Genomic DNA, 13,696 nt, shown 5'->3' on the forward strand with positions numbered 1-13,696 from the left:
TGTACTCATCTTACTTAATGTCTTAATTAAGGTGTTGTTCATCCATGAAGTCATGAATGAAAGACTTTGAACTCATGTTAGTTCCTGATAATTCATGAGATATTAATGCATGAAGTAATGCATAATTCACACATTAATTTATGCATGAATTCATGGTAATTCATGTACCCTTACCGTGAAGTGTTACCGTTAGTAGAATGTTATTTAAAGGTTAGTATGATGTTCCTGAAACATTCTTTCAATCATTCAAACACCTGCTGTGAACAAGCACTGAAAGAAAGAGAAATAAGAACACAAACTACAACTTTATTCAGCCACAGCCTTAGATGAACTGAAAATAAAAGATATTAAATCTCTCAAGATCTGTTTAAACAACTCCACAAACAGCATTCCCAGCTTCACTTACAGTATTACTAACCAGATTGACTTTATTTCTGTCACACGTCTACAGAAGTTCTTATTGAGAATTAATAGAGGTTTAGATGTTGACGTCTTATTGAAAATGTTTTGTTTTAGGTCACCATCATGGAGATCAGTGTTTGCTTTAGTTGGGCTCTTGACCCTTGACTTTTGTTGTTTCTTTTGCAGCATTTACAGGTGTTTTCAGAAACCATTTCTGTGTTGATACAGCAGATCAACATGGCTGTTTTAATACACAAACATTTTACAACACAGTCACACAAACACAGTCTGTTTTAGTCTTCTCTGTTTCTCTGCGTCACCGTAGCGCCATTTTGGAGAATATCCACTGAACGCAAGCAGTGTACGCTATTCTGTGTCAGCCGCGACACAAGCATGCGTTTTCTACGTGTATTTATGCTTTGATTTGAACGAAAACAGCGCATCCTTCCTGGACCTTGACAGTGTAATTTACTTGGCAGTCAATGCAGTCAAGCCTCCCGATTTTCATACAGAATATCTTAAATTGTGTTCCGAAGACGAACGAAGCTTTTAGGGGTTTGGAACGACATGGGGGTAAGTGATTAATGACAACATTTTCATTTTGGGGTGGAGTATCTCTTTAAACAAAAAAACTGACAGCAGACTAAGGCAGGGGTGTGCAAATAAGTTTTATAGCCTGGTTCTGATAAGAGAACCTGGAGATTTGGTTTGGTCCTCATACTGCACATAAAGTGACATAGTGTGACCCATTAAATATAACTATAAAAAAAATAATTAATAATAGTGATAATATTATAGCACTTTATTTAGTTAGTTTTTAAAAAATAAAATAATAAACAAAATAATAAATTGTGATATTATATTTTAAAATAAAAGGGAGTATTAAATACAAATACAATTATTTTATAGTAAACTTTTTTTTTTTTAATCCTTAGTGTCACGATTCGCTGCCGGAAGGAACGCAGGAGAAGCGTTAAACAGTCTTTTAATGAACAAACACTGCGGGGAAATCCACAACGGTAACGAGGAATGATGCACGAACAACTTGGAGACCTGACAAAGAAACATGAGGCAGATTACACATTATATACTAGACTTGACAAGGGATAGACAGGTGCGGGGAATCAACTAATAATCAAACTAAACGAGGACAGGAACATGACCAAATAAGGACAAACAGGAACAGAAACAGGGGCAAAACACGACACAGACAGTATATTCCAAAAAGCAGGTAATGTGACTTACCTGGGTATGTTTGAGGAAAAGAGAGCGGATAAACTCAGCTTTCGGTTCCAAAATAGGAGGTTACTTTCAGGGTATGTAAGTAACCATAGCAACTTGCTCTCTGAAGATAACCGGAGCAGGTTATGTTCCAGGGTTAGTTTGTTTCAGAGAGGTCACTCAGCATGGCGTGCCCTTTTGATGACGATTCTGTGGATGTAGAAGCACCGATTATACAAGTTTTTTGCACTGCGAGAGGGTGATAAGGCCACGAATCGATGTTTTTCATATCCGAATGAATATTTGCATGAGTGTTACCGTGTTTATAACTTTATCCGCTCCATGTCACACAAACATAGTCTAACCCCAGAGCTTAAACACAATCTCAGAGATCATTCATGTTCTTCACTCTCTGCAGCTTGTGGGACTGCAGTATTGGAGAGGAAGGCTGTGCTGCTCTGATTTCAGCTCTGAGATCAAACCCCTCACACCTGACAGAACTGAATCTGAACTGTAATAATCCAGGAGATTCAGGAGTGAAGATGCTCTCTGCTCTACTGGAGGATCCACACTGTAAGCTGCAGAAACTACTGTGAGTATCATCACATCTTAGTAATTATAAGGTTTTGAGTAAGAAGCAAAATTACACAAATGCACTGTAAAAAACAATCCCAATTTTACAAAAAATTATAGATTTTTTTCTGGTTGTTTTCTTTAAATTGTCTGCAAAATTCTGTAAAATTATCACTAAATTAACAACTCGGCTGTTATTTTAAGTATTATGACAAATTACAGCACTTCACGTTTTTATACAGAAAAAATACTGTACTTTTATACAGTATTTATCTGTTTTCTTAAAGGGATAGTTCACCCGCCCAGAAACACAGTAAGGACATTGTTAAAATAGTCCATCTAACATCAGTGGTTCAACCGTAATTTTATGAAGCTACAATAATACTTTTTGTGCACACAGAAAACAAAAATAACAACTTTATTCAACAATTCTTCTCCCCCACATCACCATCTGCCACCATTATCAAAAGTATCACGACCCATGTGTGTGGTGCTGCTGACGTAGAACACGCATGCACTGCACCTTGAGAAATGCACACGCATTTAGCACTACCACAATGTTACAATGTACCTTTGCTCTTGTGCTTCTTTGGTCAGCAGCAGTTTCCCCTGCTGGATGCTCCAGACAACTCACAATGTGGTAGAGTGTCTTTGCGTCATTACGATCCTCTGCTCATTGCGCTTCTTTGCCTTGTTTCTCAACTCATGCACGCTTGTCTTGCCAAAAGCTCCATTTGACTTGGCGATCTAGGATGTGATACTGGTTAACAGCATACTCCTGGGCCTCTCAGGTTGGTGCTTGCTCACAGCGTTTCTTTACACGTCAGCATTTGTTGATCAGATTCTAGGACTTTTTACTAATCCACCACTCTTTATACAAGCCTCATCCATCTACAATACCCCATCTCGGCACTTTCTACTTCCATTACCTGAAACAGTGTCCACTGATCTTCAAGGCTGGTTAGTTCTTCAAGCGCCTAAAACTGGTTCTGATGTTCTATCTGGAAGGCATTGGTGACAGCGGGGTCTTCAAGCCTAGCCACATTGAATGGACATTGTCATTTCGGTGGTGTGGGGAGATGCTGGAGACGGTGGCCCCTCATCATGCTTTAACATCACGCAGTGTCATTGCCACCTCTTTGACATGCAAATATAGTCAATGGCCAGATCTTTTTATGAATGGTTTGTGTTGATAGAATGTGTTGCCGATGGAGATGTTAATGGCTGCACAAAACCAGATAGCAACATAATGTCGGCCCAGATCCGGCCCACATCTGGCACATGTGGAATGATGATGAGCAAAGAAATAAACTACACTGGACCTTATCTGAGCCACAAAATCTTCATATATTATTTATAAGAGCTTGTCAAAGCTTGTTAACAAGCAAAACAACTGAAGGAAAGAAGAGAACAGAAAAAAGAGACAAACAGAAACTCAAAAACTACAACTGACTTAGATGAAATCAACTGAAGATAAAAGACATTAAATCTCTGAAGATCTCAGCAGAGGAGGATTAAACAACTCCACAAACAGCTTTACCAGCTTCACTTATTACTAACTAGACTGACTTTTTTTCTGTTAGAGGTCTACGGAAGTTCTTATTGAGAATTAACGGGTTTAAATCTAACATTTCTTTCATTTGAATGTGAAACATTTTCTGTAAAATGTAAATCTCTTGCAGTTAACCATTAACTAGCAACAGCACACATACTTGAGCTAATTTAACTATCATTGCATCAGCAATACACAGTTACTGCCTTTAAATAAAGCAACATTTAGCATAACATCAATGTTTATTGGTCTTCTGAAGCACAAGACTCTACTCTTCAGTTCTAGTAAGAACTCTAGCTGCTGCATTTTGGACCAGCTGGAGTTTGTATATTAAGGGTGCAGAACAACCACCCAATAAAGCATTACAATAATCTAACCTTGAGGTCATGAACGCATGGATTAACATTTCTGCATTTGACATTGAGAGAATAGGTCGTAATTTAGATATATTTTTGAGATGGAAAAATGCAGTTTTACAAATGCTAAAAACGTGGCTTTCTAAGGAAAGATTGATATCAAATAGCACACCTAGGTTCCTAACTGATGACGAAGAATTGACAGAGCAGCCATCAAGTCTTAGACAGTGTTCTAGGTTATTACATGCAGAGTTTTTAGGTCCTATAATTAACGCCTCTGTTTTTTTCAGAATTAAGCAGTAAGAAATTACTCATCATCCAGTTATTTACAGTATATCGACTATGCATTCCGTTAGTTTTTCAAATTGGTATGTTTCGCCGGGCCGCTAAGAAATATAGAGCTGAGTATCATCAGCATAACAGTGAAAGCTAACACCATGTTTCCTGATGATATCTCCCAAGGGTAACATGTAAAGCGTGAAAAGTAACGGCCCTAGTACTGAGCCTTGAGGTACATACTGCACTTGTGATCGATATTCATTCACTGCTACGAATTGATGGCGGTCAGATAAGTACGATTTGAACCATGCTAATGCACTTTTATTAATGCCAACAAAGTTTTCTAGTCTATTTAAAAGAATGTTGTGGTACAATTTTATCTCTAATAGTAGAATTAATGAATGAATGAATGAATTAATTAATAGTATCGATCTTGGAAGTAAAGTAGTTCATAAAGTCATTACTGCTGTGCTGTTGGGAAATGTCAACACTTGTTGATGCTTTATTTTTCATTAAATTAGCCACTGTATTGAATAAATACCTGGGGTTATTCTTCTAAAAGAGACGAAAAGTAATCAGATCTAGCAGTTTGTAATGCTTTTCTGTAGGATAGGGTACTTTCCCACCAAGCAACACGAAATACCTCTAGTTTTGTTTTCCTCCAGCTGCGCTCCATTTTCCGGGCTGCTCTCTTTAGGGCGTGAGTGTGCCCACTATACCACGGTGTCAGACTCAGTTTTCTTTAATCTTCCTTAAGCGTAAAGGAGCAACCATATCTAAAATGCTAGAAAAGAGAGAGTCCATAGTTTCTGTTACATCATCAATATGTGCCATATTTCTAGAGAGAAGAGCGGCACCACCCCAGGAGGGATGAAGACCATCTCTTTTCAACAGGACAGTTCTGCACCAAAAACTCGTCCAATTGTCGATGAAACCTATGTTATTCTGCGGGCACAATTTAGACATCCAGCCATTGAGTGATGACATTCTGCTATGTATCTCATCACCACGGTAAGCAGGGAGGGGACCAGAGCATATTACAGTGTCTGACATCGTACTTGCAAGATCACACACCTCTTTAATGTTATTTTTAGTGATCTCCGACTGGCGAAGTCGAACATCACAATCGCCAATAACTAGAGCAGGTTTCTCAGCGGGTGCATAACTGAGTGGGGAGAACCTGTTTAATGTTTTGATAGGAATGGAAGAGCGGTGTTTTGACCCGCGACTATGCCATCTCACAGTCACCCAGTTTCCCTGCTGCGGAGGCTCTGTAATCGGAACCGAACATTGTATAGGACTCCCTGAGCTAATCGCATCCAAAGCCGTATCTACAGCCCTCACATTCTTACTGTCCTCAATTAAAGTTTGGATGTGTGTCTCTAATTCTGAAACCTTCTGTGTCAGCCTAACTATTTCCATGCATTTATCACATGTGAATCCCTCGTCGCCGACAGAGAGAGATAAACATGTGAATTACTGTAATTTGTCATTAATGTCATAATACTTACTCAAATTTTTTTTACAGTGTAGAATATTCATCACTTTATAAAGATTTACAAACACTTTTCAAATCTGACACATTTTTATTGAAGAGATGGAGATGAGTAGTGTTACATTGTTTCAATAACAAACCTTTAAAACATGACTATTAATTATTGACTTTACTTGTTTTTCTCTTTCTCTCTGCAGGCTGTGGAGCTGCAGTATTGGAGAGAAAGGCTGTGCTGCTTTGATTTCAGCTCTGAGATCAAACCCCTCACACCTGACAGAACTGAATCTGAACTGTAATAATCCAGGAGATTCAGGAGTGAAGCTGCTCTCTGCTCTACTGGAGGATCCACACTGTAAACTGCAGAAACTACAGTGAGTGTTATATTAACCCTCTGGGGTCGAAGCCCACACCGGTGCTGTCTGTCTTGTATTTTCTTTATGACCACGAAAAGAACTAAAAATACTCTTGTCATTTTGTTTGAAACTGCAAAGGGTCTAATTGACCTTCACTGTGTATATTTTTATTATACTGTGTTGTAAATAAAATACAAATAATTCAAATAACAATACAAATACGAATTATCAAAAACCCAAATTATTTTACTCTCGTCACACTCTTTCTTACCTGTCTCAGTCCCTTTCATATCGATGGCCCATTCTGGGAGGCCCTTGTTTCTCAGGTATGAGTCACTAAATATTCATGGCCATTGTCACTCCCTCGCATACACCTTTCTACCACAAATCATGTCCAAATCAAGTTAAATGAATATATTGTTTTCTGTGAACGAGTGAACAGGATGATTTTCACATCATTTTGTAGCAAAAACTCTAGTTTACCACATTCAGTTCTTAAAAGTCTTGTGAACAAATGTTCTGTATGTGTTTTATGGCCTTATTTCAGTGACTTACACATTTTAGTTTTCACTAACCACGCATAAACGTTGTTTTCTCAAAAACATGTACATTCATGCTGCTCACATATTATTGTAGCCCAGTTTGTGCTGAATACAGTGTTATCAGACATTAGCCAATAATATGTTTTTAAGATACTGAAAAAACACAAATGTCAGGGCATGTCAAAACTTCTCCAGGGCCCCAAAACACCCTCAGAACCCAGAAGGTTAATTAACACACACACACACACACACACAAAACTGTGTGAAAATACTGCCAAACAAAAACATTTAATGTTAAGAAAAGTTGACTAATATTAAATGATTTGCAACGTCCATCTTACCTCGTTCTCTTTCAACGTTAAACTGATGCTTCACACTGGAAATTGCGCTCTGCTTCTGTGAACGGTATACACAGCCAACTTTGATTTGATTGGCCATCTCAGTCATTTTGACATTGACAAGCACTGTTAGACAGCTGAAAATTGATCTGAAGCCCTTGTATGCGCAGCGATTGTGCGAATGGTTTGCAGGTTCTAGATTATTACCCCCTATTGACAGGTTTAGGAGTAGGTGTGAGGAGGGGTTAGGATTAGGGGTGGGTTAGGATTAGGCAATCAGGTAGCGACTTCAACAAGGGGGGTAATAATTAGACGGGGTCAAAACTGGGCACAACAATTCTGATGATTTTTTTTTACCCTGTCAAATTTTGCCACCTCCCATTAAAACAGCAGGGACCGTAATTCGACAGAGAAAAATGCTACATGTCAGATTGTGCTTCCAGCATGATATTAATGTGGTTTGAGGCTTTATTAAGACCTACACCTAACCTAAACCTAACCTTACAATATTAAAAATACAGTTGGTAGCATAATCTGATAGGTAGCATTATTTGTTATAACACCTGGAGTCACGTGCATCTGTAGACTAGCGCAGGTTTCATTCTAACACTTTAATAGTATTTATAGATCCTAACAGGCTGTGCAACTATGAGGAATGATTACCTCAACATGTACATCGATATGCAGTATATCCTTATTGCTTGCGTGCCAGTGATTATCCCTTTGTGTACCATAGATTGCTGACCCCTGGCCTATATGGTACTTCAAAAAGTTTGAAGAATGAAAATTATAAACTAGTTCAGTATCACAATTAGGAATCACGAGATTTGTGTGAGTAGTCATTAGAGATGCACACAATATATGACTGACAAATCATTAAATAGAATATCCATCACTTTCCCTCTCTAGCTTGTTCTAATCTGAATAATGTGTGAAACTTTGTATTATGAGCACTTCCTGTGTTTATTTGTCTCTTATGATGAATAGCTTGTTGTATTTCTCAATTGTAAGTAGCTTTGGAGGCGTTGTCAGGAACACAACACGGACACAGATGCAAGCTTCAGCAGGAAAACTGTTTATTTTTAATAAGTCCAAACAAAAAGGGAAATTCCTCAAAAGAACAAAAATCCAGCCGGGGTATTTAGGAAAATAATAGTCCAACAGAAACAATGAGCAAACAAAATCGTCCTTGCAAAAAACACCCGGCAGAGGGCGCTCAATGGCGCGGCCGCATGGAGAATTAGAGCGCGGAGAGGGAAGGAAGAAGCGAGGGAGCCGGCGTCCGAGTGGAGCGAGAGAACTTCTGCGGGGATGCAGATGCATAGGAAACGAGGCGAGGAAGGAGAAATAGAAAAACAGAACAACTGGAAGAAGCAACAAAAAACCTGACAGGGAGCCGACAATGGCACAACTTAACAGGACTAGACAGGACCAGACGGGGCGGCTGAGCGTTGGCGAATTGGCAAACAACGATCTGGCACCGGACGACACACAAGAGGGGAATAAATAGAGCGAGAGATGAACACATACCTGTGGCAGAGGCCGGAAGGGAGTTATGGGCGTACTCTACTCAGGAAAGCTGTTGGCACCAGGAGCTCGGATTGTGGGATGCCAGGCAGCGGAGAGTACGTTCTAAATCCTGGTTTGCCCGCTCGGACTGCCCGGTGGTCTGGGGATGGAATCCTGATGACAGACTCGTAGAGGCCCCGATCTGCTGACAGAATTCCCTCCAAGTGACCTCCGGACTCCTGGGTGACAGACCAGCCTGGATGAGTGATCCCACTGGATTACTTCAGAGCGTAGTTTGGTTGGAACAAACAGACTGCCCGCCGGAACCCCCTTCGGCACTGGACTTTTGAGTAAAGCCTTCTCTACTCGTCTTTCGATGCCCCAGAAGAGGGATGCCACCACCACCTCTTTGGGCAAAATGGTGTCAACTGATTCTTCCTCCCCAGGGACCTCGAACAGACGAGAAAGTGCATCGGGCTTGATATTTTTGGACCCGGGCCTGTAAGACAGGGTGCAATTGAATCGGCCAAAGAAGAGGGCCCAGTGAGCCTGTCGGGAGCTCAGCCTCCTGGCTGAACGGATATATTCAAGGTTTTTATGATCCGTCCAGACCAGGAAGGGCTGAGCTGCACCCTCCAACCAGTGACGCCACTCACCCAAAGCCAGCCTGACCGCCAACAACTAGCAACTCCCGATTACCTATGTCGTAATTCCGTTCTGGGGGACTCAGGCGGTGGGAGAAGAAAGCACAGGGATGCACCTTCCCATCCTGGTGCGACCGCTGTGACAGGACCGCGCCTACTCCGACATCAGAGGCATCCACCTCAACAATGAATTGACGTTCAGGGTCTGGAATAGACAAGACAGGAGCAGAGATAAACCGGGACATTAATTTATCAAAGGCCTCCTGTGCATCAACCTTCCATTTGAACGGTACCTTCGGAGAGGTGAGTGCCGTTAAGGGTGCAGCAATCTGACCAAAGTTCCGGATGAAACGCCGATAAAAGTTGGCAAACCCCAGGAACCGCTGCAGAGCCTTACGAGAGTCAGGAGCTGGCCACTCGGCAACGGCCCTTACCTTACAGGGGTCCGCTTTGATCTCTCCCGCAGAAATAATGAACCCCAAGAACGGAACCGACTGGGCATGGAAGACGCACTTCTCCGCCTTGACATAAAGCTGGTTCTCCAGCAGCCGTTGTAGCACATGCTGAGTGTGTACCTGCGGAGATGGAGAAAATATCAAGATATCGTCAAGATACACGAAGACAAAGCGATTCATCATGTCTCTCAACACGTCGTTAACCAGGGCCTGGAAGACAGCTGGGGCATTGGTCAGACCAAACGGTAGGACCCGGTGTCCCGTGGGTGTGTTGAAAGCTGTCTTCCACTCATCCCCCTCCCGTATGCGAATCAGGTGATAGGCATTCCGGAGGTCAAGCTTGGTGAAACTCGGACTGACATTGGTCTGGGGATGGAATCCTGATGACAGACTCGTAGAGGCCCCGATCTGCCGACAGAACTCCCTCCAAACCTGGGAGACAAACTGGGGACCCCTATCGGAGACCACGTCGACCGGAAGACCATGAATCCGGAACACGTGATCAACCATCACCTGTGCAGTCTCCTTGGCTGATGGGAGCTTGGGAAGGGGAATGAAATGGGCCGCCTTGGAGAAACGGTCCACCACCGTGAGAATGACGGTGTTGCCCTTTGATTCAGGGGGGCCAGTGACAAAATCAAGGGCCAAGTGTGACCAGGGGTGAGAAGGGATGGAGCAAAGGGTAGAGCAGACCAACAGGAGGCGCATTGGAAGTCTTGTTCTGAGCGCACACCGAGCAGGCAGCCACGAACTGCCTGACATCCTTGGCCATGGACGGCCACCAGAATCGCTGACGGATGGCAGCCAGTGACCTCCTCTTTGGGCAAAATGGTGTCAACTGATTCTTCCTCCCCAGGGACCTCGAACAGACGAGAAAGTGCATCGAGCTTGATATTTTTGGACCCGGGCCTGTAATACAGGGTGAAATTGAATCGGCCAAAGAAGAGGGCCCAGCGAGCCTGTCGGGAGCTCAGCCTCCTGGCTGAACGGATATATTCAAGGTTTTTATGATCCGTCCAGACCAGGAAGGGCTGAGCTGCACCCTCCAACCAGTGATGCCACTCCCCCAAAGCCAGCCTGACCGCCAACAACTCCCGATTACCTATGTCGTAATTCCATTCTGGGGACTCAGGCGGTGGGAGAAGTAGGCACAGGGATGCACCTTCCCGTCAATCTGACCAAAGTTCCGGATGAAACGCCGATAAAAGTTGGCAAACCCCAGGAACCGCTGCAGAGCCTTACGAGAGTCAGGAGCTGGCCACTCGGCAACGGCCCTTACCTTACAGGGGTCCGCTTTGATCTCTCCTGCAGAAATGATGAACCCCAAGAACGGAACCGACTGGGCATGGAAGACGCACTTCTCCGCCTTGACATAAAGCTGGTTCTCCAGCAGCCGTTGTAGCACATGCTGAGTGTGTACCTGCGGAGATGGAGAAAATATCAAGATATCGTCAAGATACACGAAGACAAAGCGATTCATCATGTCTCTCAACACGTCGTTAACCAGGGCCTGGAAGACAGCTGGGGCATTGGTCAGACCAAACGGTAGGACCCGGTACTCAAAGTGTCCCGTGGGTGTGTTGAAAGCTGTCTTCCACTCATCCCCCTCCCGTATGCGAATCAGGTGATAGGCATTCCGGAGGTCAAGCTTGGTGAAGACCTTGGCTCACTGCAAAAGCTCAAAGGCAGACGACATAAGAGGCAAGGGTGTTCTTTATAGTGATGTCGTTCAGGCCTCAATAATCTATACAGGGACGCAGGGAGCCTTCCTTCTTCTTGACAAAGAAGGAGATGAAGGAGATGAAGAGTGTGCAGACAGATACAAAACACGACAACCGAAGGACAGGGTGATCAAACCGAGGACATGACAGGCGTCTGCTAAATGAATACATGTAAATGTAATGAAAATGTAAAGGAAAACACACTTTTCAAATCTGACATTTTTACTGAAGAGATGGAGATTAATAGTGTTACATTGTTTCAAAAACAAACCTTTAATTATTGCTTCCTTTAATAACTTTACTTGTTTTTCTCTTTCTCTCTGCAGGCTGTGGGACTGCAGTATTGGAGAGGAAGGCTGTGCTGCTCTGATTTCAGCTCTGAGATCAAACCCCTCACACCTGACAGAACTGAATCTAAGTCGTAATAAACCAGGAGATTCAGGAGTGAAGCTGCTCTCTGCTGTACTGGAGGATCCACACTGTAAACTGCAGAAACTACAGTGAGTGTTGTTATATTATAAACCAGAAAAACTGTGAAAATACTGCCAAACCAAAACAATTCATGGGGATACTTCACCCAAAAAATAAAATTCTGTCGTCACTTTACTTATCTCCAAGTAATTAGAAAACAGTAAGACTTTCTTGTGTAGAACATAAAAGAAGATATTTTGAGAAATGTTTTTTTTTTTTTTGGTCCACACAAGTGGAAGGCAATGGTACCAAACTACTCAATATTCAAAACGTCATCTATTGTGTTTCACAGAAGAAAGAAGGTCATACAGGTTATGACATGCACAGAAGTAAATTATGACAATTTTTTATATTTGGGTGAACTATTCCTTTAAAAGGGTGGTAAACTCTTTTTTTCTAGGCTTGATTGTGTTTATAGGGTGCAGTCTAACGTGTTAATGTTTCGTTAAAAAAACAACAACATTATATTTCACATAATTTACACAGTAAAATCTCCAGTGTTAAACTAACACTCCCAGTGTTTATATAATTCTCACTCAGGCCCTGTCCACACGACAGGTATATGTAACAGCTGTGGTGGTGGTGGTTACAGCATATATCTCGGACTACACTTCCATATGGCATCCTTCCATTCCATATCTGTTTCATTTTCGTTGAACACAGGGTATTATCAAAACCGCAGCTTTTTCTATGCAGTTTGGCCGTTTGTCCACATGCAAACTCAGCCACCAGGGGCCCGTTTCAGAAAGGAGGTTAAGTGTAAACTTTTTGAGTATGTAAACCCTGAAATGAGGGAAACTCTGGGTTTTCTGTTTCAGAATGGGAGGTATGCCAAACCCGAGAAAGCAGGGTAAGTCAAGCCCGTTTCTGAAAGAGAGGTAACTTATACTCAGAATCAGTTACCGTGGTAACTTACTCTATGTACCAAACCTGGGGTGTGTTTCCAAAAAGCAACTATGGTTCGCAAGTTCCGTCATTACCAATAGATTTCAATGGAACTAACTACCATAGTTAGCTAACGATGCTTTTGGGAAACACACCCCTGGTCGGGAGCAGGTTTTCTTCAGTAAACCCAGAGTTTCTTACAGTCTCCTCCCCCTTTTTAAAGTGTAAGCGATGTTTAAATACCTCATTCATTCATTCACGCTGCAAAAATGCTTGAGTATTCTGTCTTATTTCAAGTACAAATATCTAAAAGTTCTTAAATCACGATGCATTTTCTATATGAGAAAAACAATATAGCCTAAGATGTTTATTCTTGTTTCCTGGGGGGAAACAAGTGCATTTAAGTACATTTTACTTAAAACAAAATCTGCCATGGGGCAAGAAACGTCATCTTAATGCAAGCGTAAACAAGATTCTTTTTTGTTTCCCCCACCTCCCCCCTTCAAACCCCAGACACCGTCAAAGTGACAAAAATGGCATGTCCTTTTATACTGTAGATGAGGAGGCTGTATTCATTCGTAGGGAGTTAAATTTTTTGTGCCATATCCACATGCATATTCATTTGGTAGGTTTCTATATTGGGGATGCAGAGCACATTAGTAAGGCCGCTGTATGCAGAGCGGTAACGAAGGTGTGTCTCGCTGACGTTCACTTGATAACATCTTATGGCAACCTCTGGAAGTAACCCAATAATTAGAATTTCCTTCAGGATTTCCAGTGGGGTTGGTTGCATTGATGACACGCAGATTCCCATCATCGCACCTTCCAAAAATGAAACCGATATGGAATGGAAGGATGCCATATGGAAGTGTAGTCCGAGGTATATGCTGTAACCACCAC

General features: G+C 42.1%; 1 pseudogene; it reads left to right on the top strand.

The window, feature by feature from the left end:
- Positions 1-13,696, top strand: part of LOC107702249 (NACHT, LRR and PYD domains-containing protein 3-like) — a 63,961-nt pseudogene that overhangs the window by 35,784 nt on the left and 14,481 nt on the right.

This window comes from Sinocyclocheilus anshuiensis, unplaced genomic scaffold (assembly GCF_001515605.1).
Source record: "Sinocyclocheilus anshuiensis isolate Anshui unplaced genomic scaffold, SAMN03320099.WGS_v1.1 scaffold666, whole genome shotgun sequence".
Classification (NCBI taxonomy): Eukaryota; Metazoa; Chordata; class Actinopteri; order Cypriniformes; family Cyprinidae; genus Sinocyclocheilus; species Sinocyclocheilus anshuiensis.